Source organism: Entelurus aequoreus, linkage group LG19, assembly GCF_033978785.1.
Source record: "Entelurus aequoreus isolate RoL-2023_Sb linkage group LG19, RoL_Eaeq_v1.1, whole genome shotgun sequence".
NCBI classification, from domain to species: Eukaryota; Metazoa; Chordata; class Actinopteri; order Syngnathiformes; family Syngnathidae; genus Entelurus; species Entelurus aequoreus.
The window spans coordinates 9,833,234-9,845,733 of NC_084749.1; the positions used below are offsets into that span (position 1 = coordinate 9,833,234).

The 12,500-nt window shown below is 39.7% G+C and overlaps 2 protein-coding genes across 3 annotated transcripts in view; one reads left to right on the forward strand and one right to left on the reverse strand.

Moving 5' to 3' along the window:
• Positions 1 to 12,500, reverse strand: part of pex5la (peroxisomal biogenesis factor 5-like a) — a 153,021-nt gene that overhangs the window by 110,033 nt on the left and 30,488 nt on the right. The gene's annotated exons all lie outside the window — the stretch shown is intronic.
• Positions 3,841 to 12,500, forward strand: part of dnase2b (deoxyribonuclease II beta) — a 108,109-nt gene continuing 99,449 nt past the window's right edge. The window contains exon 1 of the mRNA XM_062027847.1: positions 3,841 to 4,235. The gene's annotated coding sequence lies outside the window, so the exon portion shown is untranslated. The remainder of the gene's footprint in view (positions 4,236 to 12,500) is intronic.

Below are 12,500 nucleotides of genomic sequence, written 5' to 3' on the forward strand. Positions count from 1 at the left end.
TTTACATGTCGTCACCTGCAAAAGAACCAAATATGAGTGATATTGCTATTACAAACGCTAACGCAGATGGACCATTTTAGTGGCGCATTGATAGAAGTGAGCTTATGCTAGCTTACGCTGCTATTGTTGACAATAGCTTCTGCTTGGTCGCAAACTTGCTAAAAGTAAATGATAATCCATGCATTTCTCACCTGCTAGTAGACACATCTGGCCATGGACCCACAGGCTGGTCTACTTTCACGTCCCCCCCAGATGGCCAAAAAGACACAAAAAGATGCTCGTTGCACCATTTTTTATAACCCTTCGTGAGGACTGCGATTGAATCTTCATCTAAACGGAATTATGTGAGCGTCCCGTCGGTCGAGAGTGGAAATATTACAGTAAGTGTTTGTTTTATTATGGCTAGTTTGTATGTTTAGGACCTAGCAATGCTGCTAATGCTAAAGTGTCACAATAAAGCAAACATCCATTTAGCACTTGGCTTCTAAAACTTATTGTTCATCCTCTTTGTGTTCGGGCTCAAAATTATAAGGTCGTAGATCATAATGTTTCCAAAGTAATTGTTGTTGTCTCTCACAAAGTCTGCTTGATTAGCATTGTTGTCGATGGGGAAGGGATCTGTGGTTCCTCCTCGACATCATGAGATTGATACTATTTTGGTCATGTTTATTTACTGGCATACTTTATAAGTCTTTAGGTGTCATAAATCAGATTTATATGAAAATAACTTCAATATAGAGGCAAGTTGTTTTTGCACTCTACTGCTGCTTGAAGTTGTTGACAGACAAATGAAGGTCAAGGTGTTTTTGTCCCCAGGTGACTTTCTTTTGTGCGTGGAGCAAAACTGAGCTGATTTCTATACGCGCTCGTTGCTCTCCTCTAATCACTTCTCTCAATCCCTTGATCTCATTTCATCCCCCACTAAAGTGCAACTCAGGTCGTCGGACTAATTAGAGACTTCTGAGGTTGTTGCACTAAATTGTGCCTCCGGGGCGTTGTGATTATATTGACTGACCTTTGACCCCCCGTCCCGTGCCCAGGGGTCAGGTTGTTTTCCGTGACGCACAACTAATGGGTACTATTTGGACCAATACGGCAGTGTTTTTCAACCACTGTGCCACGGCACACTAGAGACGAGAACACCTGTTTTTCTTTTTTTTTAATGCATTCTAACTTGTAAAATATGGCAAGCACGAGGTGGCTAACAATGCGGCCAATGAAAGTACTCCATTGCAAAACATCCAAAAACCTCCCACAATACTCCATATACATGTCTTGGACTGAATATTAACCAAGTATTTGCGATATTATTATAAGAGCTAACGCCGAGGAACTACTTTTAGCGTCGCCGTACTTTATAGCGCCCATGAAACCCGATATTGAACAATATTTTGTGGAAATAGTAATTATGGTTGCATATTACTTTCAGGTACAAAGTCTCCAAGGCATATTAGAAAGTATCCAGTAACAAACGTGTCCACATCCCTCAACTCACTGCGTCGTTAGCTTGACGTCATAAATGATTGTAACCACTAGGTGTTGCCAAAAAACAATTAATAATAATAATAGATTTTATTTGTAAAAAGCACTTTACATTGAGTAAACAACCTCAAAGTGCTAGCGTATTTAAAAAAAAAAAAAAAAAAAAAGATAATAAAAAATAAAATAAAAACTAGAACAGCCAAATTGCTAAAACTAGTATGCATATATCTAAAAAAATGCTTTTTTAAAAAGAAGGGTTTTTAAGCCTTTTTTAAAAGCATCCACAGTCTGTGGTGCCCTCAGGTGGTCAGGGAGAGCGTTCCACAGACTGGGAGCGGCGGAGCAGAAAGCCCGGTCTCGAAAGCCCGGTCTCCCATTGTTCGTAGTTTTGTCCTCGGAGGTTGGAGGAGGTTAGCCTGTCCGGAGCGGAGGTGTCGTGTGGAGGATTTGGAGGTGAGTAGTTCTTTGAGGTAGAGGGGGGCATTTCCATGGAGGCACTGGTGGGTTAGTAGGGAGACTTTGAATTCAATCCTGAGTGGAACAGGAAGCCAATGAAGGGATTTGAGAGTTGGTGTGATATGGTCATATTTCCGCACTCTCATCAGGATCCTAGCAGCACTATTGTGTATGTATTGCAGCTTCTGGATGTTCTTGCTGGGGATCCCGACAAGAAGTGTGTTGCAGTAGTCTAGCCTGGAGGTACAGTCTGGTGTGCCGTGGGAGATTATATAATTTCACCTATTTTGGTTAAAAACATTTTTTGCAAAACAGTAATTATAGTCTGCAAATTATCACCAAAAATGATTCCTGGGCGTGGCCACTGCTGCTGCTCACTGCTCCCCTCACCTTCCAGGGGGGTGATCAAGGGTGATGGGTCAAATGCAGAGAGTAATTTCGCCACACCTAGTGTGTGTGTGACAATTATTGGTACTTTAACTTTAATGTGTTGTTGTTGAGTGTCGGTGCTGTCTAGAGCTCGGCAGAGTAACCGTGTAATACTCTTTCATATCAGTAGGTGGCAGCAGGTAGCAAATTGCTTTGTAGATGTCGGGAACAGCGGGGGGGGAGGCAGCGTGCAGGTAAAAAGGTGTCTAATGCTTAAACCAAAAATAAACAAAAGGTGAGTGCCCCTAAGAAAAGACATTGAAGCTTAGGCTATGCAGAACGAAAGTAAAACTGAACTGGCTACAAAGTAAAAAAACAGAATGCTGGACGACAGCAAAGACTTACTGTGGAGCAAAGACGGCGTCCACAATGTACATCCGAACATGACATGACATACAACAATGTCCCCACAAAGAAGGATAAAAACAACTGAAATATTCTTGATTGCTAAAACAAAGTAGATACGGGAAATATCGCTCAAAGGAAGACATGAAACTGATACAGGAAAAGACCAAAATAGGAGCGCAAGACAAGAACTAAGACACTACACACAGGAAAACAGCAAAACACTCCAAATAAGTCAGGGTGTGCAGTGTTTCCCATAAACTGCTAAGATACCTGTGGCGGTGGGGGCGTGGCTATGGGCGTGGTCACCATGACATCATCGAGTAATTTGCATAATTTACTACAATGATATGATTTTCTCTAAAAAGGCTCAAAAAATGTATACTTACAAATTAATAATAACAGTTTTGTTTTAAATGTCCATCCATCCATTTTACAATATAATTACAACACTTTATGTACATATTTATATACAGATTTGAACAATAAGTTATTCACTGAAATATATTTATTAATTGTGGTTCTTACAAAAAATATATCTTATAAAATATAAAAGCTAAAAGGTCTCTTAAAGCTCTGCCCCTTTAATTAGTGCATACTAAATAATTTAACTTTAGCCTACTACTACAACCATATTATTTACCAGCAACATAAAGTGAAACAGAGGCAGAGGTGTCCTGCCACAGTCAGTAACAAGTAAACAGAAAACAGTAGTGGTCAAATACAAATAAGGCAACAAGAGAAGTATCCTACACTTCTCTTTTGTAAAGTAAATCTGAACAGCCGATATGGGCATCTACATCAACTATATGATTTGCCTGAGAAGCTGGAAAGGACTAAAAAAAAAAAATTTTTTTATTTGTGGCGGACGTAATTTTTTCGTGGCGGGCCGCCACAAATAAATGAATGTGTGGGAAACACTGGTGTGATGTGACAGGTGGTGACAGTACACCTACTTTGAGACAAGAGCTATAGTGATGCATGCTTGGTTATGGTTTAAATTCATATCCAACAATTGCGACAGCGACTTTTTACTGTCAACTGAGTTTCATTATTGAATGATTTCTGCTGGTGGTGTGCCTCCGCATTTTTTCAACAACAAAAATGTGCTTTGGCTCAAAAAAGGTTGAAAAACACAGCAATACGGTACCAATCCCTGGTACCTGGCAACCTCTACCGGTGCTCAATGGTATCAATTTTTGTTACTTTTGTGTTAATAAATGCACCATATTTTTCTGTCCATAAGCCGCTGCATTTTTTTCCTACGCTTTGGACCCTGCGGCTTACAAAACGGTGCAACTAATTTATGGATTTTTCAAAAAATGTTTTGTGTTCAACAAATACTTTTCTATACTGACAGAGACACTGAAAAGGCGCCATCTTTTGGACCAGTTCGCTCGACGCAGGTGCTGCGGATTGAAAATGTACTCCCTGGTTCGGGCCTTGGACCGGAAGTATGTCCACTTTCGCCCGTGGCATTTCTGCTCGAAGGGAGTCTTCGCTCATCACTCCGAGCAACGTTTGTGAGTTTTACAATATAACTAAAACAATTCTTACTTACTAAAGCGTCCCATGCGTGACGTCTGTAGGCGGGTTTTCATGCATATTTGTATGCGCTATCGTCATGTAATCAAGCTAACGTCATTAGCATTAGCTAATATGCTAACACATTTACGAGTGTCTGTGTTAGTATTATTAACTTACATTCTTTTTGTATTGTTTCATTACCAAAGCGTGATGTCTGTAGGAGGGTTTTCATGCATGCATCAAAACGTAATCACGCTATTGTCGTTAGCTTTAGCTAATATGCTAACACGTTTACGAGTGTCTGTGTTAGTATTATTAACTTACATTGTTTTTGTATTGTTTCATTACCAAAGCGTCCCATGTGTGATGTCTGTAGGAGGGTTTTCATGCATGCATCAAAACGTAATTACGCTATTGTCGTTAGCATTAGCTAATATGCTAACACATTTACGAGTGTCTGTGTTAGTATTATTAACTTACATTCTTTTTGTATTGTTTCATTACCAAAGCGTCCCATGTGTGATGTCTGTAGGAGGGTTTTCATGCATGCATCAAAACGTAATGACGCTATTGTCGTTAGCATTAGCTAATATGCTAACACGTTTACGAGCGTCTGTGTTAGTATTATTAACTTACATTCTTTTTGTATTGTTTCATTACCAAAGCGTCCCATGTGTGATGTCTGTAGGAGGGTTTTCATGCATGCATCAAAACGTAATTACGCTATTGTCGTTAGCATGAGCTAATATGCTAACACGTTTACGAGTGTCTGTGTTAGTATTATTAACTTACATTCTTTTTGTATTGTTTCATTACCAAAGCGTCCCATGTGTGATGTCTGTAGGAGGGTTTTCACGCATGCATCAAAACGTAATTACGCTATTGTCGTTAGCATGAGCTAATATGCTAACACGTTTACGAGTGTCTGTGTTAGTATTATTAACTTACATTCTTTTTGTATTGTTTCATTACCAAAGCGTCCCATGTGTGATGTCTGTAGGAGGGTTTTCATGCATGCATCAAAACGTAATGACGCTATTGTCGTTAGCATGAGCTAATATGCTAACACGTTTACGAGTGTCTGTGTTAGTATTATTAACTTACATTCTTTTTGTATTGTTTCATTACCAAAGCGTCCCATGTGTGATGTCTGTAGGAAGGTTTTCACGCATGCATCAAAACGTAATTACGCTATTGTCGTTAGCATGAGCTAATATGCTAACACGTTTACGAGTGTCTGTGTTAGTATTATTAACTTACATTCTTTTTGTATTGTTTCATTACCAAAGCGTCCCATGTGTGATGTCTGTAGGAGGGTTTTCACGCATGCATCAAAACGTAATTACGCTATTGTCGCTAGCATGAGCTAATATGCTAACACGTTTACGAGTGTCTGTGTTAGTATTATTAACTTACATTCTTTTTGTATTGTTTCATTACCAAAGCGTCCCATGTGTGATGTCTGTAGGAGGGTTTTCATGCATGCATCAAAACATAATTACGCTATTGTCGTTAGCATTAGCTAATATGCTAACACTTTTACGAGCGTCTGTGTTAGTATTATTAACTTACATTCTTTTTGTATTGTTTCATTACCAAAGCGTCCCATGTGTGATGTCTGTAGGAGGGTTTTCATGCATGCATCAAAACGTAATTACGCTATTGTCGTTAGCATGAGCTAATATGCTAACACGTTTACGAGTGTCTGTGTTAGTATTATTAACTTACATTCTTTTTGTATTGTTTCATTACCAAAGCGTCCCATGTGTGATGTCTGTAGGAGGGTTTTCACGCATGCATCAAAACGTAATTACGCTATTGTCGTTGGCATTAGCTAATATGCTAACACGTTTACGAGTGTCTGTGTTAGTATTATTAACTTACATTCTTTTTGTATTGTTTCATTACCAAAGCGTCCCATGTGTGATGTCTGTAGGAGGGTTTTCACGCATGCATCAAAACGTAATTACGCTATTGTCGTTAGCATGAGCTAATATGCTAACACGTTTACGAGTGTCTGTGTTATTATTATTAACTTACATTCTTTTTGTATTGTTTCATTACCAAAGCGTCCCATGTGTGATGTCTGTAGGAGGGTTTTCACGCATGCATCAAAACGTAATTACGCTATTGTCGTTAGCATGAGCTAATATGCTAACACATTTACGAGTGTCTGTGTTAGTATTATTAACTTACATTCTTTTTGTATTGTTTCATTATCAAAGCGTCCCATGTGTGATGTCTGTAGGAGGGTTTTCATGCATGCATCAAAACGTAATTACGTTATTGTCGTTAGCATGAGCTAATATGCTAACACATTTACGAGTGTCTGTGTTAGTATTATTAACTTACATTCTTTTTGTATTGTTTCATTACCAAAGCGTCCCATGTGTGATGTCTGTAGGAGGGTTTTCACGCATGCATCAAAACGTAATTACGCTATTGTCGTTAGCATGAGCTAATATGCTAACACGTTTACGAGTGTCTGTGTTAGTATTATTAACTTACATTCTTTTTGTATTGTTTCATTACCAAAGCGTCCCATGTGTGATGTCTGTAGGAGGGTTTTCACGCATGCATCAAAACGTAATTACGCTATTGTCGTTAGCATTAGCTAATATGCTAACACATTTACGAGTGTCTGTGTTAGTATTATTAACTTACATTCTTTTCGTATCGCTTCATTTTCACAAATTCCTCAGTAAATTCACCAAAACGTCACCGTGGCGTTATTAGGTCTGTTTAGCTGATTGGAGAGCATGACTTCTGTTTTGTTTGACCATCCGTTTTACTGCCTTGTTACCGACAACAATTAAAGGTATGTAAATAAACATTTACAGAATATTTCTGTGCAAATAACTAAGTTTATATCCGCGGCTTATAGTCCGGTGCGACTAATATATGGAAAAATACATATTCTTTTAGAATGGAGTGGGTGTTTATGTTCCGGTGCGCTCTATGGTGGGGAAAATATGGTATGTTGCAGTTTCTCGTCTGTATGTCCATTGTTTTCCACTTCTTCTCGGCACTGTCCTTTACACTCACTTTCTTGGAAAACAAAGCAAGTAAGAGGGGTTGGCCTGTGACATTCACGTGGCCAACTAGTGTAGTCACTAGGGATGTCCGATAATGGCTTTTTGCCGATATCCGATATGCCGATATTGTCCAACTCTTTAATTACCGATACCGATATCAACCGATACCGATATCAACCGATATATACAGTCGTGGAATTAACACATTATTATGCCTAATTTGGACAACCAGGTATGGTGAAGATAAGGTACTTTTTAAAAAAATGAATCAAATAAAATAAGATAAATAAATTAAAAACATTTTCTTGAATAAAAAAGAAAGTAAAACAATATAAAAACAGTTACATAGAAACTAGTAATTAATGAAAATTTGTAAAATTAACTGTTAAAGGTTAGTATTATTAGTGGACCAGCAGCACGCACAATCATGTGTGCTTACGGACTGTATCCCTTGCAGACTGTATTGATATATATTGATATATAATGTAGGAACCAGAATATTAATAACAGAAAGAAACAACCCTTTTGTGTGAATGAGTGTGAATGAGTGTAAATGGGGGAGGGAGGTTTTTTGGGTTGGTGCACTAATTGTAAGTGTATCTTGTGTTTTTTAGGTGGATTTAATAAAAAAATAAAATAAAAAAAAACAAAAAAAAACAAACCGATACTGATAATAAAAAAAACGATACCGATAATTTCCGATATTACATTTTAACGCATTTATCGGCCGATATTATTGGACATCTCTAGTAGTCACCTTAAAAAACCCTTAAGATGGGTCACTTCAGGGATTATTCCGTTTTTATTTCTACAATATCAAGATGGAAGACAGGCCTGGTTTGAAGTGTTGCGTCATAAAAGAGGTGGCAGTGACTCGTAAATCCCCAGCAGGTATTTGATGACCTGCTAATTAAAAGTCACAGCTTAAGGAGGATGTCACGCTCATAAAAACTCATCAGCGTTCTCACTCTGTGTGTTTTTTTTGGTGTTTTTTTCCATCCTCCCCTCCTCGGGCGTGTTGCGTTCAAGTGAAAGGCTGCAACCGTAAATTGCCCGCACGGCACTTATCTGCAGGTGGCCAGCGTGTTTGCCCGTCTTTCTCCCCACATCCACAAAAGGGAGGGTTTCAAAGGCGCCGTGTTTGATTTTTATTTCATGATTTATTTTTTTTTGCTCCGCCAGCATTTCAGGCCATCCCAAAGGAGGGTGAGATATGTGTTTACTCAGCGGTCACATGGGCAGGGAGAAGGGGGTGTGGCCCTTTGCGGTCCCCGCAACTGCAAGCTGTTCTCCTCTTTGGGGACGAATTACAACTTGACCATTGGATTTACACTTGACTTTACTCATTTTACACTTGACTCTCTGCTATTAACTCAGACTACATGCTATTAACCCAGACGATGTGCTATTAACCCAGACTACGTGCTATTAACACAGACTACGCACTATTAACACAGACTACACGCTATTAACCCAGACTACGCACTATTAACCCAGACTACACGCTATTAACCCAGACTACGCGCTATTAACACAGACTACGCTCTATTAACACAGACTACGCGCTATTAACACAGACTACGCACTATTAACACAGACTACGCACTATTAACACAGACTACGCGCTATTAACACAGACTACGCGCTATTAACCCAGACTACATGCTATTAACACAGACTACATGCTATTAACCCAGACTACGTGCTATTAACCCAGACTACATGCTATTAACCCAGACTATGCGCTATTAACACAGACTACATGCTATTAACACAGACTACGCACTATTAACCAAGACTACGTGCTATTAACCCAGACTACATGCTATTAACCCAGACTATGCGCTATTAACACAGACTACATGCTATTAACACAGACTATGCACTATTAACACAGACTACGCACTATTAACCAAGACTACGTGCTATTAACACAGACTACGTGCTATTAACCCAGACTACATGCTATTAACCCAGACTATGCGCTATTAACACAGACTACGCGCTATTAACACAGACTATGTGCTATTAACACAGACTACGCACTATTAACCAAGACTACGTGCTATTAACACAGACTACGCGCTATTAACACAGACTACGCACTATTAACACAGACTACGCACTATTAACCAAGACTACGTGCTATTAACACAGACTACGTGCTATTAACCCAGACTATGCACTATTAACACAGACTACGCACTATTAACACAGACTACGTGCTATTAACACAGACTACATGCTATTAACCCAGACTACGTGCTATTAACCCAGACTATGCGCTATTAACACAGACTACATGCTATTAACCCAGACTATGCGCTATTAACACAGACTACATGCTATTAACACAGACTACGCACTATTAACACAGACTACGCACTATTAACCAAGACTATGTGCTATTAACACAGACTACGTGCTATTAACCCAGACTATGCACTATTAACACAGACTACGCGCTATTAACCCAGACTATGCGCTATTAACACAGACTACGCGCTATTAACACAGACTACGCGCTATTAACACAGACTACGCACTATTAACACAGACTACGCACTATTAACACAGACTACGCGCTATTAACACAGCCTGCGTGCTATTAACCCAGACTATGCACTATTAACACAGACTACGCACTATTAACACAGACAACGCGCTATTAACACAGACTACGCGCTATTAACACAGACTACGTGCTATTAACACAGACTACATGCTATTAACCCAGACTACGTGCTATTAACCCAGACTACATGCTATTAACCCAGACTATGCGCTATTAACACAGACTACATGCTATTAACACAGACTACGCACTATTAACACAGACTACGCACTATTAACCAAGACTACGTGCTATTAACACAGACTACGTGCTATTAACCCAGACTATGCACTATTAACACAGACTACGCGCTATTAACACAGACTACGCGCTATTAACACAGACTACATGCTATTAACCCAGACTACGTGCTATTAACACAGACTATGTGCTATTAACCCAGACTATGCACTATTAACACAGACTACGCACTATTAACACAGACTACGCGCTATTAACACAGACTACGCGCTATTAACACAGACTACATGCTATTAACCCAGACTACGTGCTATTAACACAGACTACATGCTATTAACCCAGACTACGTGCTATTAACCCAGACTACATGCTATTAACCCAGACGACATGCTACTAAGCCAGACTTTGGGCTATTAACCCAGACTGTGTGCTATTAACTCAGACTATGTGTTATAAACCTAGACTTTGTGCTATTAACACAGACTATGTGCTATTAACCCAGACTGCATGCTATTAACCCAGACTACGCGCTATTAACCCAGATGATGTGCTTTTAACCGAGACGATGTGCTATTAACCCAGACGACATGCTACCAACCCAGACTATGTGCTATTAACACAGACGACATGCTACCAACCCAGACTATGTGCTATTAACACAGACTACATGCTATTAACCCAGACTACGTGCTATTAACACAGACTACGTGCTATTAACCCAGACTATGCACTATTAACACAGACTACGCACTATTAACACAGACTACGCGCTATTAACACAGACTACGCGCTATTAACACAGACTACATGCTATTAACCCAGACTACGTGCTATTAACACAGACTACATGCTATTAACCCAGACTACGTGCTATTAACCCAGACTACATGCTATTAACCCAGACGACATGCTACTAAGCCAGACTTTGGGCTATTAACCCAGACTGTGTGCTATTAACTCAGACTATGTGTTATAAACCTAGACTTTGTGCTATTAACACAGACTATGTGCTATTAACCCAGACTGCATGCTATTAACCCAGACTACGCGCTATTAACCCAGATGATGTGCTTTTAACCGAGACGATGTGCTATTAACCCAGACGACATGCTACCAACCCAGACTATGTGCTATTAACACAGACGACATGCTACCAACCCAGACTATGTGCTATTAACACAGACTACATGCTATTAACCAAGACTACGTGCTATTAACCCAGACTACGTGCTATTAACACAGACTATGCGCTATTAACACAGACTACATGCTATTAACCAAGACTACGTGCTATTAACCCAGACTACGTGCTATTAACACAGACTATGCGCTATTAACCGACTACACGCTATTAACACAGACTACACGCTATTAACCCAGACTGCTTGCTATTAACACAGACTACGCGCTAATAACCCAGACTACGTGCTACTAACACATACTACATGCTATTAACACAGACTAAGTGCTATTAACCCAGACGACGTGCTATTAACCCAGACTATGCGCTTTTAACACAGACTACGCGCTTTTAACACAGACTACATGCTATTAAGACAGACTACGTGCTATTAACACAGACTACGCGCTATTAACACAGACTACGCGCTATTAACACAGACTACATGCTATTAACCCAGACTACGTGCTATTAACACAGACTACATGCTATTAACCCAGACTACGTGCTATTAACCCAGACTACATGCTATTAACCCAGACGACATGCTACTAAGCCAGACTTTGGGCTATTAACCCAGACTGTGTGCTATTAACTCAGACTATGTGTTATAAACCTAGACTTTGTGCTATTAACACAGACTATGTGCTATTAACCCAGACTGCATGCTATTAACCCAGACTACGCGCTATTAACCCAGATGATGTGCTTTTAACCGAGACGATGTGCTATTAACCCAGACGACATGCTACCAACCCAGACTATGTGCTATTAACACAGACGACATGCTACCAACCCAGACTATGTGCTATTAACACAGACTACATGCTATTAACCAAGACTATGCGCTATTAACCCAGACTACATGCTATTAACACAGACTATGCGCTATTAACCCAGACTACACGCTATTAACACAGACTACACGCTATTAACCCAGACTGCTTGCTATTAACACAGACTACACGCTAATAACCCAGACTACGTGCTACTAACACATACTACATGCTATTAACACAGACTAAGTGCTATTAACCCAGACTATGTGCTATTAACTCAGACTACGTGCTATTAACCCAGACGACGTGCTATTAACCCAGACTACGCGCTTTTAACACAGACTACATGCTATTAAGACAGACTACGTGCTATTAACACAGACTACGTGCTATTAACCCAGACTACGCGCTATTAACCCAGATGATGTGCTTTTAACCGAGACGATGTGCTA